This window comes from Canis lupus, chromosome 10 (assembly GCF_011100685.1).
Source record: "Canis lupus familiaris isolate Mischka breed German Shepherd chromosome 10, alternate assembly UU_Cfam_GSD_1.0, whole genome shotgun sequence".
Lineage (NCBI taxonomy): Eukaryota > Metazoa > Chordata > Mammalia > Carnivora > Canidae > Canis > Canis lupus.
In genome coordinates, this window is record NC_049231.1 from 8433432 (window position 1) to 8449511 (window position 16080).

Sequence of the window (16080 nt, forward strand, 5' to 3'; positions counted from 1 at the left end):
TACTCAGTAAGTGCTTGAAAGCCCTGTTGTGCCCCGGGGGCCCCAGGCTCCTTAATGCCCACCAAAATGCCCCCCGACCCTGGCTTTTCACGACTTTCCAACAAATGGAGCGAATCATGTGATCTTCAGGTTCTATCTCCAGTTCCCCCTGCTGGGCTCCCCAGTTTCTCTTCCTTACCCAGCCAACCCTTTACCGGCCCCGGTTGGGTACCCCACACAGTATGTTCACAAGTTCAAGGTTCTAGGCCAATTTCACCAAGATTCCTCTATGACATTTTCCTTGAACAAATCCATGGTTGCTTGACGCCTTGACCATGCTCATCCCCCAGGTCAGGGGGACACGTGGGTACAGCGCAGGCTGCCTATGTAGCCTCCCAAGTCCATGGCACACGTCACTGATGCATCCTGTCGTGTTTTCCCAAGAGCTAGGCCAGAGCCTTAGTCACTTTGGGGATATCATGCCACCTCTCAACCTTTTATTTGTTCCCTCTCTTGCACTCGTGAGTGTGTTGATGTGATCCTTGCTTGTATTCGTTGCTGCTTCTCCCGTCCACCCCATTAGAGCAAATACATATGTCATCTTCATGAGCCCGCCTGCTGACCATTAGTCTAACTCTGTCTAAAAGGATAAACACATGGTCAGTAGCCCCTGCCTTGCAGCTCTAACTAGGGTCTCTCCTTGTGGTTATGCAATGAAACAAAACTATGTTTTGTTTATGTTTTCTCCTTTTCTGGTTAATCCCAATCACTTCTTGTGACATTTGAGAAGTATTCTTTAAAAGCATGGCATTGGGCAGCCTGGGTGGCTCAGCGGTTTAGCACCTGCCTTTGGCCCAGGGCATGATCCTGGGGTCACGGGATCGAGTCCCACGTCGGGCTCCCTGCATGGAGCCTGCTTCTCCCTCTGCCTGTGTCTCTGCCTCTCTCTCCGTATCTCTCGTGAATAAATACATAAAATCTTAAAACAAAAAAAACTGGGAAGCAGCCTTAAGACCTTCTGCTCCAAAAAGAAGAGGAATTAATTCAAAGCAGTCCAAAATGTGTCAGCTGGGCCACAACACCACTTCCAGGTTATTGCAAACAATGATTGTAGATCTTTTTCAAAAATTTCTAAGATTTTCAAAAATTTTAAGATTTCTAGATCTTAAATCAAAAATAATATCAATGCTGACTTAAACATGATCAGGAAGGGTCGGTAGTAGGACTTATTTCTCCCTCTCCCTGAAGTCAGAAGTTTAAAATCCCGGGTCCTAAGTGTTCCTGACCAGTAAAGGGATATTTTTTCTTTGCCTTTCGTGTCTCAAGGAAATGATTGCCTTCCTTAAATCTTTTATTCCTGTGACTTCTCAAAATAAGTACGATCTGGGGGGTGGGGTGTCCACTCTAAGCAAATAAAAATACAGGATACCCCTGTTAGACTTAAATTTCAGATGAGCAATGAATAGTTTTAGTGTAAGTATGTCCCATGCAATACTTGGGGTATGCTGATAGTAAAAATTACTCCTTGCTTATTCTTATTTAACTAGGGTTCTATATTTGACTAACATGACTCTGGGAGAAGAGGGGAAGGAAGGCTAAGAAAGTCCAGGATAGAGAGAAGAGGAAAGGGATTTACAATTTTTTGTTTGTTGTTTGTTTGCTTTTTTCAGGTTGGAAAAAGAAACATGAAGAGTGTCTGCTATTGCCATTCATTGCTGCGATCCCTCAGGGTTCTGGAATTGTTTGCTTCCTGAAGAGCGTGCTGCTTACTGACGCAGGCCGTCCAGATGCCCAAGGGGAGTGTCTCCGGGTTGCAGATGTGCTCTAAGCACCTTCCCTGGAAATCACAGAACTTCAGGTAAACCTGGACATTTGTGTTATCTCCCTCTCCAAGTATAGTTTTGATGGGGAGGGGCCCTTTGGCAGAGAAACGTTCCCAAGGCTGGCATTTCCCAGTAGCACCAGAAGGCCTTTAAAAAAAGTTATTTATTCATGTGAGACACAGAGAGAGGGGGGTAGAGACACAGGCAGAGGGAGAAGTAGGGTCCCTGCGGGGAGCCCGATGTGGAACTCGATCCCAGGACCCAGGGGTCACGCCCTGAGCCGAAGACTCAGCTCAACCACTGAGTCACCCAGGTGTTCCAGCAGAGGCTTTTAAATAACCTATGAGAAGACAGTGAAAATTGCAGCCACTTCAGCAGGGATGTGTGCGGTGGTGGCATTGGGGGCGTGGGGAGGGAAGGAAGGTCAAGGCGGGAGGAGGGACAATTAGAGGTCATCTGAAAATGGTCACAACCTTCCCAGCCCCGGCCCCTCCACTCCCCACCCCACCCCTGCCTGTGTCCATCTTCACCTGCCCTTTGCGGAGATGGACCTGTTCTGACAGTGTCTGAGCCTCCCAAAGGTGAGATCCAGACACTGGACATTTATAAAGAAAAGTGAGCAACTCCGAAGACCCTGTGTAGATGTCTCTGGGCCGGCTCCACAGCTCCTGTGGCGAGGGCCTGCCTTTCTTCAGTCTTCTCCGGGGGCAAAGCACAGAGGACAGAGGTGCCGCCCTGATTCGCACAGTGCTTGGCCCTGGGGTTTTTCCATCAAGGAATTGATGGGATGAAGAAGGTTTAGCAATGACCTGGGTGCTCACCCTCCCTCTTTGGAGAAAATCTTGGGTTTTTCTTGTGGCAGCAGGATTCAAATACAGACCTTAAAAATAATCAAGATACAAAAAAGCCCCATTCGGATAATGCTGTTTATTTTTGTAGAGGGGATTAAATATTTGCCCCTATTTTAGTGGTTGAGGGGAGAAAGCAATCAAGCCCTGTGTGGTCATCAATGAGAGGACTTTTCTTTCTCTTTTCAAAAATCTCCATTTTCAAATTATGTACTTAATGAAACATTAAAATGAATTCGGAGTTGGAAGAAATAAAGGCGATAATCACAGGAAACATTTAAAATGCAAAAGAGTTACAGAGGTGGAAAAGAATTAGTACAAACCCATGGCCTAGAGATAGGTAATCGCTGTTAATGGCTTTTTTCTCTTTCCAGTCTTTTCTCGATGTGCATATATTTACATAACTGGGATCATACTAATTATGCAGCTTTGCATACTTTATCAGCACCTTCCAGGCATTTCCATGCTATTGAACCTTTCCTACAGGACCGAGGGAACAGTACCCCACGGATATATCAAGACTCATTTGATCATGGCCCCATTGATAAGTTTTCAGGTTGCTTCCAGGTTTCCTCTCTTACAAATAATGCTTGCTATCTTGATCTTCTCTTATATCAGTCTTTGTGCCTTTCTGATGATTACTTAGGACACATCTCTAGACGTAGGACTGAGGCGTGCCCCGTTCTTTTACAAGCACTAGTCCTCCTTCTAATCTTTGTTTTCCCAAAGCTCCATGGATTGGTCCTCTTCTCCGTGTGATTAGTAGCCCAGAAAACCTAACATCTCATGGGATTCCTTTATTTTCCAGAGTATATGCTGTTTCACTCATGCTTGGGTTTCTGGGACCTTAGGATCCCAGTAATGGAACCCAATTACCATGACTCCCAGTATCTCGCTGGGAAACCTGTTCCTGAGTTCAACCCAGGCAACAGGAACGTATTTTTTGCCCCCACGGCCTTCCCACCTTGGCCTGGTCATGAGATGGGCAGCCTCCTCCTCCCTCCCCTCTCATAATGCATCTAATTGGATAGTGAGAATAGGGACTCTGTTAGCTCAGAAGCCATGAGTGGGGAATCTAAGAGCTTCTGGCTGGAATTTCAATGGCAGTGAAGACAGTGATGGATGAGGAGGGATGAGGAGAATTCTGTGCAAGTGGATGCCCCGCTCAGTCCTTATCTTCTGCTCTCCTTGCTCCTCTGAGCAATGAACCACCTGCTCCTCTTCCAACTGCCCTTACCTGTCACTTCAGACAGGTACCCTTGACATCGCCCCACTCCGCTCTGAGATGAGGAGAAATGGAAGCCAGCCTTACACTTCTTCATTTCCTCAGGAGGAGACAGACCGTACTCACCACTGAGGTTTTGGAAGAGTTTGTACCTTTACCAAATACGCGGAAGAGACAAGCTATGGGCACCGGGTGGCTCAGTGGTTGGGCGCCTACCTTCAGCTCAGGGCATGACCCCGGGGTCCTGGGATCGAGTCTCACGTTGGGCTCCCTGCGAGGAGCCTGCTTCTCCCTCTGCCTGAGTCTCTGCCTCTCTCTCTGTGTGTGTCTCTCATGAATAAATAAATAAATAATCTTTAAAAAGACAAAAAAGAAAGAGACAAGCCATGGCAAGCCTTCCTCCTCAACCCCATTGATTTCTCTTTTCTGCTTAGACCCCCTAAGGAAGGCGAAAAGCTCCCTGAGGAATCGTGGTGGGGTTCTGGAGACCTGAAGGCCTGCGGCCACAGGCAGTGCTGCTTAGGTGAACTCTCCTCGCAGGAGCTGAAGGCCCGGACTCCATGGTCTTCTGGGCCTTTCCTCACAGGAGTGGTTGGGTATGTGGAGTGAAGGGGTGAGGAGGGAAGTGGAGGTGGGGGACGTGAGGGGCTGGTGTTGAGGGCTTGCCCTTTCTGGGCCTTTCCCTCTCTTGCCTTCCCCTTGGTGCTGGTCCTGCCCCCGGGTGCCGGCTGAAGGGGCAGGGCTCCCAGCTAGGGCCCACCCATGGGCGGCTCAAGGGCCGGGGAAGGGATGGAGGCCTGGGACGCTAGCAATGGGAGAGAAGGGGAAGTTCCTTCTAGATCTGAGCGGGGCAGAGAGCGGGGACTTGTGCTAACTGCAGGTGTTCCATGGGGGACGTGGAGGACGGGGAATGGGAGTGTCAGGCCCTGCCTGCAAATGACAGGGTGAGAACTGGAAGAGGATGGCGATGAGGAAAAGGAAGGCCACGACGGCCGACGTTGGTTGGGTTTCCTGGGTGCAGGGCGGTGCGACAGATGAGAGGACTGTCATCCTGTCCCCCTCCTCATGGCTCTGGCCAGTGGGCATTGCCGTTGTCTGAAGATGAGAGAGTTGGGACTCAGGGGTCCGAGCCAGCTCGCCCAAGGCCATGGCCAGCGGGGCCAGGGGAGAGCGCCCCTTGCCTGGCCTCCCTCCGACAGCCACCACAGCCCCTCACGCAGCACCCCCCCCCCCCCCGGAAGGCAGGGGCATCCAAACCTGACGACACCGCCCCTTATTTCCATGAGCTTACAGTCCAGTGATGTTTCCAGAAGACCTCCTTTCCGCTTCTTCACTGCGTCGAGTCCATCCCATCTGACACCAGAGGCCTGTCCAGGAGGCCTGTCCCGGCCTGACTTTCCTGAGAGCAGGGCCAAGACAAAGGCGCGAACTCAGGAGGCTGCCGCCTGCCCTTCACGGCAAGTCTGGGTCTGGTTTCCTGTGAATGTAGAGCTTTGAATTCAGTCTACGGATGTCTAAGCTTCTGTGGGACGGTGGGGTCCCCCTGGGTGCCCGGGGCAGGTTTTGCCCTCCTGCTTCCCCTTAGCACCCAGGCCAGGGCTCACATCTCGCTTGGCCTATAACTTTTTTCTTTTTTTAAGATTTTATTTTATTTATCTGACAGAGAGAGAGAGAGAGAGAGAGAGCAAGAGAGGCCCCAAGCAGGGGAGCAGCAGAGGGAGGGGGACAAGGAGGCTCCCCACTGAGCAGAGCCCCAGCAAGCGAGCGCGGACTCCATCCTAGGGCCCCGGGATCACGACCTGAGCTGAAGGCAGATACTTAACCGACTGAGCCCCTCCAGGCGCCCCAACCTATGACTTTCCTTCTTTGAACATCCCCCCAAAGAATTCCACAGCCGCATCTAATCCTCACCGCTAACTCTGTCCCTGACATGATGCTCATCTTTCCAGGCCGTAGCAGGTGCCCCTCCACCTGTTGCCCCTTCCCAAGCTCCTGCACCTGGATGGTTTTGCAGAGGGAGGAAGCTCAACACCGGTCACCATTCCTCTGTCTTAAGGGTTGGGCTGGTCGCCCCCCAGCGGCCCCCCATTTGCTTTCCCTGGCATTTCCAGCTGCCTTGGAAGCTTGACCACTCACCCCATTGAACTGCAGGGTCATTGCATTCTCCAGCTCTGGGGGCTGTGTTCTGATTTCATCTCGCTTTGGGACCAGGATGCCCAAGCCTTATTTATTTATTTATTTTCTGACTTGAGACACTTTTTGTTTGTTTACCACTCACGTCAGTGGGTATCTGGAATGCTGTGGCTTTAACTTCCCAACCTGGTTACCTGTAGCCAGGGTACTCTGACCTTGGGCCTCATAGGGCCTGGGGGGTGCGGTGCAGGTCCTGGGAGAAGAGCCCCAGGACAGAGGTGACCTGGTCGTTGGTTATGAGCTCAGGTCTCTGCCTCAGGGCTGGGCAAGACCCGGGAGCCCGGGAGATGCCTGCCGGCCTCCTCATCACCGCCACCCCAGATGCAAGGGAAAGTCTCTGGGAATTCCCTGGGATCTGTGCTCTGCCCGAGACTTTTCCAAGAGACATTATCTCAGCACATTCCACTTTAATAAAGAACATTTAAGAAGACGGCATCTGGGCAGCACGTGCAGCCTGCAGAACTGGTAGAGGTAAAAAGAATTCTTTCTGCCTGTGGTAAATCCGCAACCGCCGGGCCAACAGGCCTTTGTTTCCACTAACCCTTCCCAGCCTGTGCCAGGGGCCGAAGTGGGGCCCTCAGGACCCCGTCTCTGCACTGGTTCACAGGAGCAGCTGCTGGGCTGCGGCAGGCTTGTCCCACAGAGGGCTTCTCATCCATGCGCTGGTCACCCACCAGGGGTGACAGTGCCAGGAGTGTCGTCTATGCTGGCCCAAGGGTGACTCTCCTCCGGGCGTGGGACATGGCATTGCTGTGTCAGCAGTACCCATGCTTTTCTCTGTATTCTATAGCTCTTGTCACATGAGGACATGGTCACCTTCCAAGATCTCCCTAGAACTTTGGAACAAACCTTAACCCGTAAAAACAAGCTCTTTGTCACTAAACCTGCTACCTCTCGGCTCTTCTATTTGGACAAGGCATATTATTATTCCCCTGCCCCTGCCCCCTCACCAGAGCAAGGGTGATAACCATCCTCTCTGTTTGATGAAGTGCATCATGACCTATTCGAGCTGCAGAGAAAATCCCTTCCTTACTGGGAAGCATGCATCCTGGTCTGACAGCTCAGACACACATGTTGTCCTTTTTTTTTTTTTCAGTCTTTATGTCTTGGTTTGCTTATCTGTAAAATGGGAATAAATAATAGAATGTACCTCCTAGGGTATTTGTGGTGATTCTAAGTCTCTGACTTCATCTGAGGTTTTCTTTGTTTTTCCTCATTACGAAGTAAGAGGCTGGACCCAGTGATTCCTTTACGAGATCTTTTTTTCTGTTCTAAATGCCAGGGCTGCTCCTCTGAATAGTGTCGGCCAGGGTAATACCTGGCTTACTCAGACTTCCTTTCCCCTTGGAAACACAGAACAGGCTTCCAGCCGTGGTACGACTCTAGTGCACGCATTGTCCCTTTATTTATTTTTTTTATTTTTTAAAGACTTTATTTGTTTATTCATGAGAGACACACAGAGAGAGAGAGAGAGAGGCAGAGGGAGAAGCAGGCTCCATGCAGGGAGCCCGACGTGGGACTCGATCCGGGGTCTCCAGGATCAGGCCCTGGGCTGCAGGCAGGCTCTAAACCGCTGAGCCACCCGGGCTGCCCACATTGTCCCTTTATGATGCTTCATCCAGCTGACAACTAGCTAATACCGGACAGTTGAACTTCTTAAGCCTTGCAATCTATGTCCAGGGTGTTGTTTTTTAAATGAACTCCAATCGTGTAATAACTGCACCGAGTGTGCGCTATATACCCGGTGTTCTTCTAAGCCTTCAGATGTAAAAGACTTTTGATTCAATCACCACAAATACCCTGGGAGGTACATTCGGTTGTTCATTCCCATTTTGCAGATAAGCAAACCAAGACATAAAGCCGATTAGATAGCTTGCCAGAGGTCATCTAACCACAGGGTAGGGCTGGGCTTCACTGCATGCGGTCTAACATCCGAGTCTGTGCCCTATCGCAGGCTAAAGCTGCATCCCTGCCAACCGGGTTGGGTTGGGTTTCGTCTCCCTAATTATTTTAAGATCTGTTTTCAGACACAGTTCACAAATGCATTTCCCAAATGTTAGAGGCTACAACGTCCGTGTATGTCTTCCTGACATCATTTGGCTCCGCAGGTATGCAAATCTATGTAACAGCAGACTATACACCGGAGCCCAGAGCGAACCAGCGGACATCTGAGACTGCCGGGGCGAGCCCTAGAAGGGGATGATCACCGCGGCGGTGGATAGTGATTTGGAAAGCTGACTCAGGTCACGGAGGATGCGGGCTTGGCCCTGAGCGCCTGATCCAGGCCTCCAAAAGACAACTGGGCCACCCTGGTCTCCGGGATGGAGAAGTACTGCGGGGTTACTCAGAGGGACACCCACCGGCCGCTGTCCTTGGCTCACCCTGGTTCACCCGCCGGAGCGCCGCGCGCACGCTCAGGAACACCTCATTTGAAGGCAGGCTCGGGGGCCCCGCATCTTGCCAGGCGTGCCCTCAGCGCCCCCAAACATCGGTTACTTCCCGCCAAACAAGATCCAGTCGGCGGTGATTTTTCACTTTTTCCCAAAGAGTCACCGCGGGGTCCCTTACACGGCCAGCACCCCCCCCCCCGCATCCGTGCCTCTGTCTGTCCACCCCCTCCCCCCGCATCCGTGTCTCTGTCTGTCCCTGCATCTATGCATCCGTGCATCTGTGCATCCTTGCATCCGTGCATCTGTGCATCCTTGCATCTGCGCATCCGTGCGTCCATGCATTCGAAACACGACCTGATTTACAGGAGTTGGGCCCCGGGCTCCGCAGGGACCGCCCCCCCTTCCCAGTGACCCAGCCCCGGGGATGCAGGGGCCTTCGGAGAGGCTGGGGTCCCCGAGGGCCACAGCCCGCTGCGCTGACTGCAGAGGACCGGCTCGGGGATTGCCTTCCAGGGGGGTCACCTTCGAGAACCTTCCCTTCCCGCCTGCGCCCGTCGCTTTCTCTCCGCTTTGTGCGGCCTCGCCGCAGCCTGGTCCCGGGAAGTCTTGCTGCCTCTGCTGCTCGGCTCCTTTTTGCCTTTTCTTTTTTCTTTTCTTTTTTTTTTAGTTGTGAATAATAATCACTATTTTGGCCTCGCTACTTCCCAACAGAGATTCTGGGGTCCTCGTGAGCTCCCCAGCCTCTCTCCTCCTCCTCCCCTCCCCCTCCTCCTCGCCTCCCTCCTCCTCTCCCTCCTGTTCCTCCGCTTCCTCCTCCTCCCTTCCCCTCTCCCCTTCCCCCTCCCTTCTCCTCCTCCTTCCCTCCCCCCTCCTCCTCTTCCTCCTCCTCCTCCCCCCCCCCACCAGGCTTTTTCAGTTTGATGTTTTTAGGTATCAAAGGAAGGTCTCCAGGAACCCTGCAACTCAAGACTTTAATGAGGACCATGCCCGAGAAATCCCGGCTGCCAGAGACATGATGATGATTTATGTCGCTCACTCACTCCCTAACAGCGAGAGGACTATTTGTAAAAATAAAAAAAGCTGCTCATATGGAATTAAACAAGAGCATAGCCGCTTCCTTCCAGACCCCGGGAGCTCAACAAAGAGCATCCCAGACCCACGGCCCGCGTACCCTGCCCGGCGCCCCTTCCCATTACACCCAGGCCGGGCCTCCGCGCCCCCCTGCACCCCGCGTGTGAACACCCAGGGGGACGGCCCGGGCGGGGGAGAGGACCCCAACAGGCCCCGAGCCTCAGGGGGCGGCTTGGTGGCTGCGGCCCGGGGGCCACGGAGACCTCCCCCTGCAGCCCTTCCCCTGCAGCGAGGCTGCTCTGAGTCCTGCAGCCCATGGTCAGCCAGGGGCCACCCCAGAGGGGACACCAAGTGCACGTACTGTGGGACCCAGAGAGGGGGCAGGTGCAGCCCCCCAGGGTCACAGGGGAGGAACCAGGCTCTGGTTAAGTGCTGCAAGGCAGGATCTAGGTTATGACCTTTACTGGGGTTTCTGCAGAAGCAAGGCAGAGCAGGGGAAACAGTTTAGGATGTAAGAAAGATTTGGGTGGATGCGGGCTGGAGGGGGGTGTCTGGTTGCCCAATACCTGGTCCTGGGGTCCTTCAGGGATCGTTGCCTCCTGGGCCGCTCAGGCCAGAGAAAGAACCTTGCACTCTGGTTGGTTAGCTCGCGTGTCAAAGGCCCGCTCTTGGCTCCGAGGCCTGTTATCTCAGGACTGGCCACCCCTAGGGGGGCAATGTCTCTCCAGCCGGGGAAGGTTTTTCAAAATATCAAAGCATTAATAATATACAGAAAATAAGAAATATATGCAGAGATGAGATTTGTGGTTTTCAGAGGCAGGAGTTGGAGGCAAGAGGAATTGGAGGAAGGCAGTCCTACAATAAATAAAAAATAAATAAACCCTGTGTGTGTGTGTGTGTGTGTGTGTGTGTTCACAATACAGGACCCCAGCTGCTGTGCTCTAAACCTGTGTTTGCATCAGGCTTGCCCCAAGGCCACACTTCCCACCCGCTGCTGCCACAAGCCACTGATGGATCAAGGAGGGGGGATGCCCACACTTGCTCGTTCTTGAGAATACCTGGGGCTCCTCTGTCAGCAGCTTGAGCTCATGGAGTTTAGTGTGGATCCGTTTCTGGGAGCTGAACTGGTGCTGGAGACTCTCCTACCCCCTCCCTCATGGGGCTCAGAGCAACACTGGGCCTGAAGGCCCTCTCCTGCCTTTTCTGCTGAAGACCCACCAGCGCCCAACCTGTTTTCTCCCACAGACACTCGCCCCACTAACAACAGGCACTCGCTGCGTGTCTAAAGCCCTGTTTCGGTGTCTGCTTCAGGGGACCTGAACTTACACGTGTACTAACTAGGCTCGCTGTCGTTCTCTGCTGTGCTAGTACGAGCAACTTCTCTGATGCACAGACATTGTCGGCTCTTTTATTTAGTCACTTAACCTTGAATAAAAGCATTGCATAGATACGCCGTGGGTGTTTGATGCAGAAGACACAGAACTGTTTCCTCTCCATTATAGACTGAACATTTGGGCCCTACTCACCCTCCCAAATTTCTGTGTTGAAACCTAATCCCGGCTGTGATGGTATTTGGAGGGTGGAGCCCTCACGACTGGAATTAGCGCCCTTTGAAAAGAGACCTTAGGAAGCTCGCTTGCTCCTTCTGCCATTTGAGGACATAGCAAGCAGATGGCCACGTATGAACCAGGACGTGGGTCCCTACCCAGACACCGCATCTACTGACCCCTTGATCTTGGGCCTCCCAACCTCCAGAACTATGAGACATAAATTTCTGTTGTTTATAAACCACCCAGCATAGGGAATTTTTCTATAGTAGCCTAAATGAGCTAGATGCTCTCATCGAAGGGCTGGCAGGTTGGGGTGTCCCGATAGACATGTACAGAAATAATCACAATAATATGCTTAGTATTCAAATTAAGGGCTTTAAGAATCCACAGGAGGAAGTGTTTTTGCTCCACCAGCGCTGGGGAGTGGAGCTAGACAAGGAAGTCTTCATTAAAGAAAGATATCTGAATTCTGGCAGACGCTAGTTGGTCCACCCTCTCACTGCCCATCTGTAGGGTGACCCAAGCAATAAATTAACAAGGAGAACAGAAGCCCATAAGAGGTGCAGTATCACACCATTTGATGGGCTTTCCCTCCTTCTCTCTCACGGCCTCTTAGAAGGGCTGTAAGTAGCAGCAAGCATCCCACGGATCTGAGACATAGTCCACCTTGCCAAGTGGGAAGAAGCACGAATGTAATGAACTCGTCCATGATGGAAGGCACCTGTCATAGAACCAAGTTAGCCTGAGAGGCCATCGTGGAGCAGCAGCAGGCACAGGAGATGCGCACCACAGAGGTGCTGCTGGTTCCCAGTTGAGGCTCAGCCTGACCCACAATCCAGCTTCACAGTCAAAAGGAGATCTGTTAGGGGCTGAGTTGTGTCTCCTCCCTGAACTCCTAGGTTGAAGCCCTAACACCCAGTGCCTCAGCATAGGACTGCATTTGGAGTTAGGGTCTTAACGAGGTTAAAGTGGTCATGAAGGTGGGCCCTAATCCAGTATGACTGGTGTCATTATGAGAAGAGGAAATTTGGAGATAGAGGCAAGTAGAGAGAAAAGATTGTGTGAGCAACACAGAGGGAAGACGGTCATCTACAAGCCAAGGAGAGAGGCTTGGAGCAGATCCTTTCCTCACGGCCCTCAGAAGGAACCAACCTTGCCAGCGCCTTGATCTTGGTTGTCTAGCCCCCAGAACTATGAGACGGTAAAAATTTTGTTGCTTAAGGCTTCCGGTCTGTGACACTTTGTATGGTAGCCCAAGCAGGCTACTCGAAGACTCCTTTTCCTCCCCTTCCTTGGAGATAGGATCTGGCCCCATTCCACTCCCAACCTTAGCAGCGTGTTGAATGGGGAGAGATGGCTTTTTTTTTTTTCTTTCCCAGAGACCTGAGGGTGAACCTTTGATCACGGGAGGGAGAGCAGGGGAGGTGAGGCCCTAGGAAAAGCAGAAAGCCAGGCTAACTACAATGAGCACTTGCTCATGCAGAATGAGGAAGAGCTGAGCCAAGAACCCAGGTCTCAGAAGCCTCAAAGGCAGAAAATCAGAACGATACACTTTTGTCCCTTTGATTTGAAGGCACTGATGTTGGTTTGGAAAGCAAGATAAATTGTTTTGCGGGATTAAAAAATAGAGCTGGGCTGTCTGATAAGAGTCAGGGTAGATGGATCACGCTGCAGTCCACAAGGAAGAAAAATGAGGCGAGAAGAGGGATAGGCCCAGGGACCAGAACCTAAACAGCAACTCATACGAAGCCTTTGTTTTGGCCCCTGAGAAACTGGAAATGGGAATTCCTGAGAAAAGGCCAGGTGATACCTCAAACTCACAGCTGACATTGCTGGAAAGGACGGCTTCGTTGGCCCTGGGTCAGAACCAAGAAACGTGAGTAGTTTTAACTTGGAGGGTGTGATGTGACGATCCAGTCACTTTCCTGGGGGCAAATCAAGTCAAACCATGACAGACACTACATTATAGTAAATTGTGTCCGTTGGGGAGCTAACCAATGCCCTAGGCAGGGGTTGCAATATGTTAATGCCCAAGCCATCTCCCTAAAGTACAACATTTCCTGAAATTGCCTGATTTACCTTGGTGTTTTTTGACATACTGAGGGGTAGTTTCCTGCTAAAGCATTTTTTTTTCATTTTTATGTAAACAACAGAAATGTGTGGGGTCACTAAGGATAAATCTCCCCACCCAAACATACACCCTTAATGGAGGTACCTCTTTTTTCTTTTCTTTTCTTTTTTTTTTTTTTTTTGAGAGAGAGGGTGAGTGCAAGCAGGGTGAGGGGAGGGACAGAGGGAGAGGGAGAACCTTAAGCAGCCCGAGCCATCGAGGGTCTTGATCCCGGGACCCTGAGATCATGAGTTGAGCCAAAAATCAAGAGTCAGATGCTTATCCGATGGAGCCACCCAGGCGGCCCATGAGTGTCCCTCTCTTTTAAAGTCTCTGGGGTGAGACCACGTTGCCCAGTGTGCCGCACATGACTGTAGGTCTGTCTCTCTTTCAAACTGACTTGTGGAGCCCTGCTCACCTGCCCACCCCGGTGCTTGTAGGGGTAGAACTAGTAGCAAACAATGAAAGAGTAGAGAGAACTAGGGTTTAAGTTATATGATAAGTGGGGCAACTGGGTGGCACAGTTGGTTAAGCTTCCTGCTCTTGATTTCAGCTCAGGTCATAACCTCAGGGTGGTGGGATCGAGCCCCACAATGGGCTCTGTGCTCAGCGAGTCTGCTTGAGACTCTCTCTCCCTCTGCCTCTCCTGCTTAAATTAAAAAATAATAATAAATAGTACAATAAGTATCTCCACCCCTACCCCACTACCAGTAGCCCTGCCCCGTGCTGAGGGAAGCAGGTCCGAGAGAATCCACACCAGCAGTGAGGAAGGCAGGGTGTAGGAGATGAGGTCAGAGACACACAACGGCTAGAACAGAGAGCCTCACCTCAGGGGAGAGCAAAGGGCACCCCTGGGGTCTACAGGGGGCCACAGTAGAAGCTACAGCTGAGGAGAGATGACCCTGGGGGACAGCTGCAGGCCAAAGAGATAGTCACCACTCAGGGGAATTCATGTGTTTATTGGGCACCTAATCTGAACCAAGAGGATGAGGCTCAGGATGTGTAGGTGGCTCAGTGGTTGAGCATCTGCCTTCAGCTCAGGTTGTGACCCCGGGGTCGCAGGATCGAGTCCTGCATGGTGCTCCCCAACGCAGGGAGCCTGCTTCTCCCTCTGCCCGTGTCTCTCTCTCTCTCTGTCTCTCATGAATGGATAAATGAAATCTTAAAAAAAAAATTTTTTTTTAAAGAGGCTGAGGCTCAAGGAAGGAGAGCCAAAGTGGTCAGCTTGTAAATGCTCATTATCATCTGGGGATTGGAGTGGCTGCCCCTGCCCACTGCTGCTGGCCTGGGAAACCCCATTCTTTCTCTTCTTTCTCTTCTCCTAACGAAGTCTTTCCTCTTGTCCTCAGGATATCATTAGGCAGCAAAAGCCCCAAACTGTATTTCCAATCCTTTTTCTAGAGCACGGCAATGGGATACCCTTTGGGCATCTTGCTGACATTTTAGACTCATCATTTTCCTACAGTCATCCCTTCTTCCCCCGCCCAACCCACCCCCATGAACGGACAAAACCCCAAAGTAGCTCCTGACACAGCACTATTCTTCGTCACTGGTGGGGTCAAAGCTTCCCCCTCCTTGGACTCCTCTCTCTTCCTCCTGGTCCAGCCAACTACCATGTTATTTTTGACTACCTCTGCCAAGTGTGTGGAAGATGCTCTTTCCGCCCCTGTCCAGCCACCACTGGCACTGCCCCTTCCACCATCGTCCCTCAGACGCGTCACTGCAGCTGCCCCCGGACTGGCCTTCTTGTCTTCCTCCAGACTGTTCCTCTGTCCTTTTAAGCTTTCCTCTGTTGTCCCCGCTGGTGAAATTTTCTTTGAAAGGGCAGCCCAAATGCCACCATTTCCTGCACGAATCCTCCAGAATATGCCCAGTGAGATATAGGCTCTCTTTCTTCTGAAATCACACAACCAAAATTTATCTTAACTTGTGTACAGGAAGATATATCCCAAGTTTATATTATGTCCTCTGTGTTCCATACAAATCTGTCCATCATCTTCCGTGACTGTCTTCCCTCTCCACTTGCATAACATATCTGCACCTCAAATTAAAATGTCCAAGGGGAATTCTTGATTTTTCTCCTCAAAACCTGTTAATCCACCAATCTTCTCCATTTTATAAATGGTAGCATGATTCTCTTCGTCAAACTAAAAAGCATGGGTTTACCATTGACTCTTTACCCTCATCCTTACCCAATCCACCCAATGCTTTTACTTCCAAAACATATCCTGACTTAACAAATTCCCTTACCCTGTTATTATCTCTAATATCTTGCCAGGGTTATTGCAATCGACTCTTAAAGAATCTCCTTCATAGAGTGGCTTATAGAAAATTTATTTTTTTTTAGAAAATGTAAATTAGATCATGTCATTTACCTGCTGAATACCCTCAGCAGGTAAATGGCTTTTCATCATACTTAGAATAAAATTCAGATCCTTTACTCAGTCCTACAAAGCTCTGTATTCTAGCCGCTACTGTGACTCTGACCTCGTCTCCTACAACCTTCCTCTTTGCTTTCCTTGCTCTTTCTGTCCATTCCTTGACTATATCAAACGTACTATCTCAGGAGGTTTACTCTTCCTCCTCTTGTCTGGGACACTTTTTCCCAGATCCAGCCCCCTGTCTTCATTCATATCTCAATTCATATATCATCTCAGAGAGGCCTTCCCTGGTTATCTACTAGGAAACAGGATCCTTTTTCACCTCACTTCATCTCACTTTGCTTTATACTCTTCACAACATCAAATGCTGAATGAAATTCCCAACTTGTTTGGTTCTTTGTTTTTGGTCCCCTCTCCTCTTGAAAATGAGCTCCATAAAAGCAGGAATCCTACCTCTAACTAACAAGCCTTCCACATAGTGGCTCTTGAAACATTATACCATCTGTTGTT

At 50.8% G+C, this 16080-nt stretch overlaps 1 long non-coding RNA gene across 2 annotated transcripts; it reads left to right on the top strand.

The window, feature by feature from the left end:
- The first annotated feature begins 1646 nt into the window (after positions 1–1646).
- On the top strand, positions 1647–9546 carry LOC111097584. 2 transcript variants are annotated; one of them, XR_005365347.1, is made up of 3 exons: positions 1647–1837; positions 4310–4471; positions 8177–9546. It is a non-coding gene; the product is annotated as an uncharacterized LOC111097584 (long non-coding RNA). The 2 variants fall into 2 exon arrangements; XR_005365348.1 differs by lacking the exon at positions 8177–9546 and adding an exon at positions 5169–5327.
- Positions 9547–16080: the final 6534 nt, after the last annotated feature.